Here is a 12288-nt window from a genome sequence, read left to right as displayed (position 1 = left end):
CAAAAATTAAGACAAACTTAGAATGTTCTTTAAATTTTAAGACATAGAATGTTCATAAATTTTAAGACAAGTGCTCCTTTTACTTCTCATAATTTGCAATTCAAAAGTCTTGAAGGAAATTTTTTCATGTGAAACTGCAAACGATTGTGCAAGATTTCTATAGAAAGAATAAAATTGGAGGCTAGGGATATTAAAAATGCTTCACATTGTCATGGAATTAAACAAGAATAAAAATATGGAAATAAAGCAAGAAAAAGACACTCAAAACAGTAGTTTGCTAGTAGTTATTTTTCTAAACAAGATGAGCTAGAGCTAGGAGGAAATTTACTTCATCAAAGAGCACTCAGTGGACAGATGGTTTTGACTAAATCCCAGTCACTTCAAAACTACAAGAATGCTACCTAAATTGAGATCCTACACAAACACGAAACGTTGTTTTCATCAGTTAATCCATTTCCATTTAAAGTGGTTGGTCCTGTTCTTGCTGATTGTGGTAAACAAATGGTATATAAATCCTGGAAACACTTGGTGGTGATGTATTCTGCCCCATGTGACTATGATCCACAGCTCCCTTCTCTCAGTTTCTCTGTATCTTCATGCCCAACTCTTACAGTGGCTCCGAGGCTGACTTTCCAAAGTTATCATCTCTCCATCTCTGTTGTTACTGTTGATAATGTTTACCACTTCCAGACCATGTGCCCTCACTTATTCCTCCCCGTTCCTGCATCATCCTGCTCACACTATCCAAGCCAATAATTGTGACTGTGTCTATTCAACTTCAAAACAGCTGTTTTTTTTTAACCCAATTGCTCCCTGAACTATGCAGCCATCTCTCTTCGTACCCCTTACTTTTCACTGTTTACACTTCATGTCCAAGCAATCAATTTTTACACTCCTTACAGTCGGATTTTTACCCTTCACCCCACTCTTTTGAAGATGGCCATGACCTCAAAATAATCAAATTCAGTAGCCTGTTCTCAAATTTCATCCTCCTTGACATTGCCCCTCTTCTGAAACTCTGACTTCTTAGCTTCCAGGGCCAGCTTCAAGGGTGCGCAGACCGTAGAGTTAGTTGCACAGGCTCGGAAGGAGCCCCATTCTTGTTTTAATCCTCTGTTGTGTTGTCTTAAAATTCTCACTGACTTTTGAACAAAGGGCCCTGCTTTTCTATTCCGCACTGGATCCCCAAAAGCATGTAGCTACTCCCACCTAACTTTTCTCATACTGCCTTTGTCTGGTCTCCCAACTCTTTGACCTCTTTCTCTGTCACTTGTGCAGGTTTGTCTCCCTTCTTCCTCCCAAGTGTGGTCAAACCAAAGCATGCATTCTCTTCCCCATCCTTACATTCTCACATAATTCTCGGCGTTTCCATGCCATCTCTTCATAAATAATGCTCATATTTATACTCAACTCTATGAAGTCTCCATCCCCATATTTTCAACCATCTGTTGGATGTTTACAAGTGAGGTTCGTCTCATCCTTCATACTCCAAACTAAGCCCCCTTTACTCTCCTCGTCATCTACCAATTTTGCTATATTTATTAATAGGATAATCATAATTCAGTTATCTTGGTGAGTAGATACTGTCATTTAGAGCTGCCCCATATTTTCTGACGATGCTATCTATATGCTAGAGTGTCTTCCCATTGTGAACCCCTTCGACGCAACAGAGAACCTTCAAGCTTCCTTTGCTCCAAACACGTAATTTCCGTTCTACCAATTGGATGCACCCACTTAATATTTAGCTTAGAAAACAAACGGGTCCTCGTTGCTCGACCTGCGGGACGGGTCAGATGCACCCACTTAATATTTAGCTTAGAAAACAAACTACATGAGGACACGGGAGGCTCAGAGCACCAATGTTGGTGGCCCAGGTCATGGCCGAGGCACCATGATTTTTTGGTCAGCTATGGGGCAGCAATGTCCAGGCTACAGAAAAAGAAGCACGTTTCCTAGACTGGCAGGTGAAGTAGCCTCTGAGCAGTCGGGCCTGCTCTGTGCTGTGGTTCTAAGAGTTACCTCTAGAAGCTTAGCCTAAAGCTCAACTTCCAGCTCTTCCAATGATACTCCTCTTGTTTAAGTTCTCTGAAAGATTTTGTTGTCTACATTTTGCCAGTATCTTAGGAGGAGTGACACCCTCAGATTGAAGAAATTGGGTCACCGTGCTTGGGGCTGCATTCCTCAAAATGGTCTAAGTCCCATTTAGTGCTGGGACTGGCTAGGACTAGTAGTGTCATCCAGGGAGGCCACTCTGGACCCAGATCAAGTCCTGTGTGGGCGTTACTCTCCGTCTTTTTGCCTTTGAGGCACTTATTAACCCTCTGTCATGTACACATGTCATCCAGAAGTCCAGAGATGGCATTTATTGGGGTCCTCATGGAGCTTATGAAGGGACCTCAGTCCCAGGAGGACAGCCACCTGGATTTTTCTGCTGGCCAATGCAGTGTGGTTTTCACAGAATTGTGAGAGGATTGGGCCACCAAAACAATGCTGACGAGCTAATTCTCAGTGACTTTCACTCACCTTGGACAGAAGCAGACTGCAGTACTCTTTGCCACCAACAGTCCCCTTGTGGTGGGACTGCTGGGCTTAGCCATGTGTGTGGACTCCTGTGTCATGGCTCATCTATGTGTTCTGGCAAACAGTGGTACTGCCTGGACCTACAGCACCCTTGGGTTGTGGGGAGGTGACAGGCATCTTTACCCTGTGCGGTCCCCACCCCAGGTACACAGGACAGTCATCCTACTCCCCTCACCGGCTCCGGGCCTCATGTCAGGCAATCTTCCCAGGTTAACTGCAGCCATCTGCTCTTTGTAGACAGTTGCTCTGCATTGTCAATCAGCCCTTCCAGTCACTGTCCTCTGTTCGCTCCAATCAGTACGGTGTTTTTACTCTTGTGGGTGGCCCTGAATCTCAGCCAGATGAGAAATGAACACTTCTTGCATGAAGGGAACAGTTTTTCCCACTCCACTCATGGCTCCTCCCCGACTTCCCCATTGGTGATGCTGCTGGAAAGCCAGGTGCAGTCAATACTGAAATCAGCCGTATGCTCAGAATGCTTTGACTGCAGCCTGTAGAGTTCAAGAGAAGCTATAATTGGGAGATGTGCTGTCCAATGGCTGTGCCACAAAATTCTCAGTGGTAAATTTTTCAAAAACTTATTTTTTTATTACTATTGACATAGAATATTAGTGTCAGGTGTATCGCATAGTGATTAGACATTTATATACCTGGGGAAGTGATCACTTGGGTAAGTCTAGTACCCATCTGACTCTCAATGCTAAATTTAACATGACCCAGGAATGAATTATTATTCACATTTTCCTGCATCTGCTGGGTTGGACTTGCATTTGTGGCCATCATTAACAAAACACTGTGACAACTGTTGAGAGTGTCACTGGCAGCCAGTTTCACAGGCCCACCCCAATGAACAACACCCCATCGTAAGTGATGCAGTCAGCATTAAGTAAATAGAATTAAGAAACTGCAGAGGTATGAATTTCTGTATTTTAATACAAACATGTTCTGAAGAGCCATGACATTGTGAATAATGACAGTTTTCCTACCCTTTCCTCATGATGTGAGATAGAAAGTAACCACATGTGTCACATCTGACAAGAAGAACATGAGGAGATGTTTCCTGAACATGACTGGGAAAAGCTGCTATCTGGACCCAAAGAAGAATCTTTATATACATTCGTTGGAACAAATAAATACTCAGGGACTTGTTAAATCTTCATGGAGAAGTCACCTCACATGGGCCCATGAATTTTGTAATATATTTTAACTTATTTATATATACAGGGATCCCACACACTCTATGGGAAGCCTTGAAGAACAATATAGAAAGCCAAAGGCTAACATACAAGGGAGAAGCTTAGGGATAGGATTCATGATATACAGAGTCAAGTCTACGCAAACTCTTCAGCAACCCAGCGAGGTCTTGTTTTCCCAGCTGAAATGGCCTGAAATCACCACTATTGCTTTTGCTTCTTTAATGAGTTAGGAATATGTTTGGAATGTTTTTCCCCCAACATTTCCATTAAAGGCAAGTGTGCTGCTACTGAGACTATTAGGGGAAAGAAATCAGATAAGTGTGAAGCGTTGTTTAGATAAGAATGTCCAGGACAGAGTTGTTTAGAATAGTTAGGGACCTGGACGCAGCATCAGCGCCTCTAAGCAGGACGCTGGTTGAGTGAATCATGATAACTGTGTGTGGCACCACGCTCTTGGCGTTAGTTACCTGTTTTGGCATACAGTCCACCTAAAACAAAGTGGCTTCAGACAACAACGACTTATTATTCCTCAATTCTGTGGCTTGACCTGACTTGACTGTGGTTGATAGCTGCTGATGTCAAGTGGGCTGTCTCGGGCAGCTGCAGACGGACAGGCACTCAGCTGTGGCTGGTGATGGGACAGGGCCTTCCTCACATGGCTGGAGCCTGGCTGGGGCAGCCAGGACAGCTGGGCTGCTCTCTCCACGTGTTTTCCGTCACAGTGTGGAAGTCTCAGGATTCCATTCACAGCATGTTCATTGGCATTTGGTACATTCACAATGTTGTGCCACCATCTTTCTAGTTCCGGAATATTTTTATCACCCCAAAGTAAACCTCATACCCACTAAACAGTTCCTCAGATTCCTGCCCACCCCCAGCCTCTGGCAACCACTAATTTGCTTTCTATCTTTATGGATTTGCCTATTCTGGGTATTTCATACAAATGGATTCATACATGCCTTTTGTGACTGGCTTCTTTAATTCAGTATAATGGTTTCAACATTCCTCTATGCCGCAGCATGTATTAGAACTTCATTCATTTTTATGGCTGAATAATATTCCACTATATGGAGAGAACACATTGTGTTCATCCATTTGTCAGTGGATGGACAGGTTGACTATTTCCATTTCTTGGCCATCGTGAATAGTGTTGCTGTGAACACTTGTGTACCTGTTTTCAATTCTCTTGTGTCCCATACCCAGGAGTGGAATTTCTGAGTCACATAGTAATTCTATGTTTAGTTTTTTGAGGAACCAGCAAATCACTCCTTTGTGGCCATTTTTAATACTATCTGTATTTATTGATGTGGAGATATGAATAAATAAAAGTTACAGAATGATATGTTTCATGTGTATGTCATAGCAATTTAAAACCAACAGTGGTTTAAGGCAGGCATGTTTATTTTCCCCTCATAAACAAAGTCTGGAGGCCTGGATGTTCCATCAAGTCTTCAGAGATGCTGGCTTCTCCCAGCTCTCCCCATGGTTGTGCCACAGTGGCTCTCAGCCTTGCAGTTTGAGAAGGAAGTCTCAGCTTCCTAGTCAGCAGAAAGCAGTGAGGAATGATGACTGGCCAGGGTTGTTTGTGGGGGGGTGGGGAGTTGGGTGGAAGGGGACAAAGAGCAGGCTCTTTGTCTCTTAAGACAGATTCCCAGAACTTAGTCATCAGCTGCAAGGAATACTGAGAAATGTAATATTCATTTTGGGTTCTTCCTTACCTAGCAAAAAATTACTTGCAAGAAGGAAAGGGTAGATACTAATGGAACAGCTGCCTGTCTCTTCCCATATGATAAAGTTAATTGTGTAGAAAGCTTTGAAGAAAAAAAGCAAACAAAAATGTTGAATAGTTGTTATCTCTAGATAACAAGGACAAGGACAATTAAAACATAATTTGGGGGACCTGGCTGGGTAGCTCAGTTGGTTAGAGCGTTGTCCTGATACACTAAGGTTGTGGGTTCTATCCCCAATCAGGTCACATACAAAAATCAACCAATGAATGCATGGATGAGTGAAACAACAAATCAATGTTTCTCTCTCTTGCCTTCCCCCCAGTACTCTAGAACGTGACTGTATGTGGAGATAGGACCTTTAGAGAGGTGAAAAAGTTAAAATGAAGCCATTTTAGCTAGGCCCTTATCCAATCTGATTGGTCCTTATAAGAAGAGAAAAGTTGTACAATAGCTAAGTGCTGGAAACAACCTAAGTGCCCATCTGTAGATGAGTGGATCAAAAAACTGTGGTACATTTACACAATGGAATACTATGTAGCAGAAAGAAAGAAGGAACTCCCGCCATTTGCAACAACATGGATGGAACTAGAGAGAATTATGCTTAGTGAAATAAGCCAGGCAAAGAAAGAAAAATACCATATGATATCACCTAATACAGGAAACTAAAGAACAACACAAACAAAGGAACTAAATAGAACAAAGAGCAGAATAACAGTCAATAGAGGGGAGGGGAAAGGGAGAGAAGGGGGATAAGTAAGGGAAGGGTTTAGTCAAAGAACCCATATAAAAGACTCATGGACATGGACAACGGGGAGGGATATGATTGCGGGAGAGGGGGTGGGTTGGGTGGGGGAGAGAAAGTGGGGGAAAAGTGGACAACTGTAATTGAAAAACCAAAAACAAAAAATATATATAAAAAAAAAAAAGAAGAGAAAAGTTGGACACACAAGGAGACACCAGGGATGCATTCATAGAGGACATGCCATGTGAGGACACAGTGAGAAGGCCGGCATCTGTACACCAAGGAGAAAGACCTTAGACCAGTGCCTTGATCTTGGACTTCTAGACTCTAGAATTATAAGAAAAAGCAATGTCTGCTGTCTAAGCTACAAGCCTGAGGTACTTTGTTATGGCAATGCTAGCCGACTAATACAGGAGTCAGGAAGAAGTCCCAGAGGGCTGCACTGGAACCAGGGCTCAGTGGATGAGTAGGTGTCTACCAGGTGGAAAAGAGAAAAAAGCACATTCTAGACAAAGGACACATGGAATGACCCAGAGGTATGAAAAGTATTTTTAATAAAGAATGCCAAAAATAGTTAGGGGGGGTAAGGAGGGGAAGGGAGAGGGAGGGAACGAGAGAGATTGCGTATGCAGTTACAGGAGACAAACCTGGAAAGTTTGCTGTAGACTTCTATTAAGTTTATAATCAGTAGTGTGCTGGTAAATGTTTGACAACGAATCCTCTGGGGAGAATAGCCTTGAATTATACCACAGCATTTGCCAATTTCTGTGGTATAAATGCTCTCGTCTGATTTTAAGCTGTCACCATGACTCCCTAAACATGGCGTTGAGAAGAGATACTGTACACAGAAACTGACCAGTAGTTAGTATTTCCACCATATACATAGATACAATGGACATAACTAACCTCACGTGCATAGATAATAATAAAAATGCCCCAGAATAACCTGTAAACTGCAAGTGTTGAGTATTTTCTACTTTGGGTTTTAATATCATTTATGTAAGTGTAAATTTATGTAACAATTTTGAGGGATGGCTGTGTTTAACAACTGGCTCACAGAATTCTGAAAATGTAATCCGTTCTCATGAGTCAGTACAAGCATACTGCTGTTTACACCTACTGTTTTGTAAATTATTGCGCTTGCCCTTGGGCAGTTAGGACTAAAAATATAAGGTAATACATAGCACACTCTATCATCTGCTTCAGCTGACACACACGTGCATTCAGAAGGAGCTGGGGAGGGGACTGCTAAGAAGGTGGAGGATTGTGGGAGGAGGAGGAAGACTCTGTGGTGGGCCCTCACGGAGGAGGTGAGGTCAACTGGAGCCTTTAAGAAAAGGAGTAAGGGTAGCTTTTGGAGTACAGGAGGAAGATAAAGAGGCCTGGGATGTTCAGGGAGAGAGGAGACTAGGAGATGGAGAGGACGATGGAGGAGGGAGTTTCAAATCAGTTGCCTCTGCCAGCTCAGTTCCTTCCTAAACCAGGAGATTGGCTGACTTGCACATTTGCTCTGATAAATGTACTAGGTTAACTCGTTATCTTAAAAGCCAGAGTATTGTAGCCTTAAGACATTGAAAGATTGTGGCTGCTACAAACCATTGGATGAGAGGGTTAGGGAGAGGAAAGGCAGTGTGCCCTTGATGATGCAGGATGGGGTTCAGGTGAGATACAAGTGGGAAGGCATCCAGAGAAGAAGGTGCTGGGGACCCCATGCTCACTGGGATCACAGACACAACCAGGTGGGGACTCCTTTGTCTTCTTTTTCAAGGCTGTCATCCTACCTGTTCCTTTACTCCCTGATCCCACCAGACTGCATCACCTCCTCCTCGTTTTCTCTGGGTCCCATCCATCCTTACCTTCTCATCCTTCCTTGCTCCAGTATCACCTTCTTCCCCCACCAGATCTCCCTGGTCAGCAGACAACATGCTCTAGCAGCCTCATCTCTAAATCTGTCAATTAAGACACATTATCCTCCAGCTACCACTGTATTGTCTTCACAGCAAAACATCCAAGGCATTCTTCTGGGGGGCTCCACTGCCTATTCTTGCCCCTTCTCCAACCCTCCCCACTCTTCACTGTCAACATCACCAGGGATTTCGCTGCTCCACTGGAGCTAGAGTGATATTTTAAAATGTATATCAACAACACTTGACTGTCATGCTTAAACTCTTCAAGGGACTCTTACACTTTAGCATAAACTACGAGGTCCTTTCAGGTTGAGTCCTGCAGAACCTGCCTCCTGTGTCTGACCCCTACACTGCAACCATACTGACCTCCTGGAGCAGACCAACCATGGAGCTGGGTCCTGCCTCAGGGCCTTTGCACATGTGGTTTCTTTATCTACAATGTTTCCTCACCTTCAACTTCCTCCAATTCACTCTGCATGGCTGCCTCATCTCCTTGCTCAGGGCTCAGTACAGGTGTCTTCTGATCAGCCCATCTAATTTATACTGACTCACCTGTCAGACTGTATCGCACTGCTCTGTCGATTTTCTTCACAGCATTTATCACTCTTTGAAGTAATCTTGTACAAATTTTAATGTCTTTTTAAAAAAGATATTTATTTATTTATTTATTTATTTAGAGAGAGGGGAAGGTAGGGAGAAAGAGAGAGAGAAAAACATCAATCGGTTGCCTCTCACACTCCACCAACTGGGGACCAGCTCCACAACCCAGGCATGTGCCCCCACCAGAAACCAAACCAGCAACATTATGCTTTGCAGGACAACACCCAGCCAGCCAAGGCAATCTTATATAATCTTTTTTCCCCTCAGAGATCAGCCAACTGTGACCCATGGGATAAATCTGGCGTGAAGCCTGTTTTTGAAATGCAGTTATATTGGAACAAGAACCCCCATTTATTCACTGATTGTCCATGGCTGCTATTGTGTAGCTACCACAGAAGCCTTATGATCCACAAAGCTTAAATTATTTACTATCTGTCCCTTTCAGAAAAGGTTTGCTGATTCCTTTACTATAATTATGTGTTTGTCTTCCTTTACTATGAAGGGGTGAAAATGAAGGTGTGATGGTATTGCTAATTAAAATATTTGGGTGTTAACATTGGCCAAATCTAATAATAATAACAATGCTATTAGCGCTGCTAATAATAAGGGCTAATGTGTTTTAACAAGAGCTTGTGTTGCTCTAGGCCCTGCTTTAAATGCTTTCTTTGCATTCTATTACTTAACACTGTATCAGCTCAGCAAGGGAGCTTTCAGTCTACCCATTTTATACAGGAGAAAACCAAGATTCACAGAATTCAAGCAATTGCCTATCTTCCCACTGTTGGTCAGTGCACACTACTCCACGAAGTCACTCAAGCCTCTTTCTTTCTTCTGTCCTACTCTAGAAAGGTCATGAACTTGAGTTAGAACTGGGTTCAAAGTTGGACTTCACCATTCTACAACTTTGTCTAGTGTGAGGCTGGGAAATTACCACCTATTCCTCTGAGTTGTAAGGATTGAATAAGATGGATAAAGCACCTAACACAAGCCAGAGACATACTGGGTGTTCAAAATTGTCAGGATACTTTGACTTCTAGTCAAGATGAAGGCATAGGTAAACACAGCTCACTTCCTTTCACAAGCACATGAAAATTACAACTAAACTATAGAACAACCATCACTCAGTACCATTAGAAATAATGTTGAACAGAAGTCTGACAATGACAGACTTAAATAAATCACATCCTTCCAGACTGCTGGGAGGGTAAAAATGTGGAATGGGCTGGTCCCATATCCAGGTGTGGTGTATAAAAATTTCAGAGGGATATCTTGGGAGCAAGGAGCCCCAGGCCCACATCAGGCCCCCCAGCCAGGGTTCCAGTGCCAAGAATATAAGTCTCCACAACTTCTGGCTGCAAAAACCAATAGGGATTGAGTCAGTGGAAGAAACTTCTGTAGTACCAAGCAGTTCCTCTTAAAGAATCTGCACACAGACTTACTTAGACTCATTCACTCTGAGTTCTAAAACTGGGGTAGCAGCTTGAAAGGCACCAGTGGCATACAGGGAGAAACTGAAGTGTCTGGCATCAAAGCAAGACCTGGGGAACAGCTTTCTCCAGGACAGAAAGGCAGGCACAGGCCATTGTTCCTTTTGTGAATGCCCACCCCCCACCCCCACAGAGCCACAGAGCCACAGAACCAGCAAACGGGTGCCTATCTGAGACTCCATCAACCTGGCTAACACTGCTTTCCTCACTTTGGAGGTCCCCTGAAATTCCGCCCCCACCCAACTTATGATCCCACCCAAACTGTTAACAACAGCTTTTCCATGTGAATGGCTGGGCTTGGCTCATGTTTAACAACTTCCTAAATTCTCTCAAACCACCAACAGCCAGTCTGAGTGAGCCACCAACTGCCATACCTCTTGTTAAGTGGCCCCAGGCCTGGCAATAGTAGCAGCCAGCCTAGGTTCACAGCTTGTCTTAGCCTGGGAACCTCCACGCCCAGCACAAGTAGCACCCATCTCAGCTTGCTCTTGAGCTCATGCAGGGTGGCCTTGGGCAGAACACAGGTGGGGCTGACCTTGGCCTGTACCACTTGGGAAACCTCAGAGCCTGTACACCCAGTGCACAGCTACAGACCACGTGGGAGCCCCATCACCTTGTCTCTGCACAGCTGATCTTCCATGGAGGGCAGAGGTTGGTGATCAGTGGTCACAGCCAGTCCTTGCGGCTGACTGACCTGGGTAAATCCTTCCCATTGATCAGCCAATACCAATACCAATCAAGGCTCAACTACAAGAGGAGGGTGTACTAGGGCACATCTTGAGTACACAGCTTGGTTGATAGGGGTGGCTATGCCACTGGACCCTGCAGGACCCTCACATACTATGTTAAGCCACACTCTACCTAACACATAGAAACAAACAGGCTGCCAAATTGAGGTGAAAAAAAAAAAATCCAGTCAGAAACAAAGGATACACTAATTGAAATAAAGAACAGTTTACAAGGAAACAACAGTAGAGTGGATGAAGCTGAGAATCAAATCAATGATTTGGAACATAAGTGAGCAAAAAACAACCAATCAGAACAACAACAAGAAAAAATAATCCAAAAAAACAAGGATAGTATAAGGAGCCTCTGGGACAATTTCAAGTGTTTCAACATTTGTATCATAGGAGTGCCAGAAGGAGAAGAGAAAAAGCAAGAAATTGGAAATTTATTTGAAAAAATAATGAAAGAAAACTTCCCTAATTTGGTAAAGGAAATAGACATGCAAGTCCAGGAAGCACAGAGAGTGCCAAACAAGATGGATAGAGGCCTGCTCCAAAACACATCATAATTAAAATGCCAAAGGTTAAAGATAAAGAGAAAATCTTAAAAGCAGCAAGAGAAAAGGAGTTAGTTACCTACAGGGGAGTTTCCATAAGACTGTCTGCTGATTTCTCAAAAGAAACTTTGCAGGCTAGAAGGCATTGGCAAGAATATTCCAAGTCATGAAAAGCAAGGACCTACAGCCAAGATTGCTCTATCCAGCAAAGCTACCAGTTAAAATCAAAGGGCAGATAAAGAGCTTCTTAGACAAGAGAAAACTAAAGGAGTTCATTACCACCAAACATTTATCATATGAAATGTTAAAGGGACTTGCTTAAGAAAAAGATCAAAACTGTGAACAATAAAATGGCAACAAACACACACCTATCAACAATTGAATCTAAAAAACAAACTAAGCAAACAAGAAGAACAGAGACTAAATCATGAATATGGAGAGCGTTTGATGGTTGCCGGATGGGAAGATAATTTGGGGGAATGGGTGAAGAGGTGAGGGGATTAAGAAGTACAAATTGGCAGTCACAGAATAACCATGGGGATATAAAGTACAGTATAGGAAATGGAGAAGCCAAAGAACTTATATGCATGACCCATGGACCTGAACAATGGTGAGGGGCTTTCCTGAGGGAGTGGGGGCTGCTGGGGGAAAAGGAGCAAAGGAAGAAAAATTGGGACAACTGTAATAGCATAATAAATAAAATATAATTTAAGAAAATGTTAGTTCCCTTCTCTCTTTTTTAAGACAATGAATGGGACAAGTTT

Source organism: Furipterus horrens, unplaced genomic scaffold (assembly GCF_987537825.1).
Source record: "Furipterus horrens unplaced genomic scaffold, mFurHor1.1.pri manual_scaffold_5, whole genome shotgun sequence".
Taxonomy (NCBI): Eukaryota; Metazoa; Chordata; class Mammalia; order Chiroptera; family Furipteridae; genus Furipterus; species Furipterus horrens.
The sequence above is the reverse complement of the archived record's forward strand: the minus strand, read 5'-3'. Positions refer to the sequence as shown.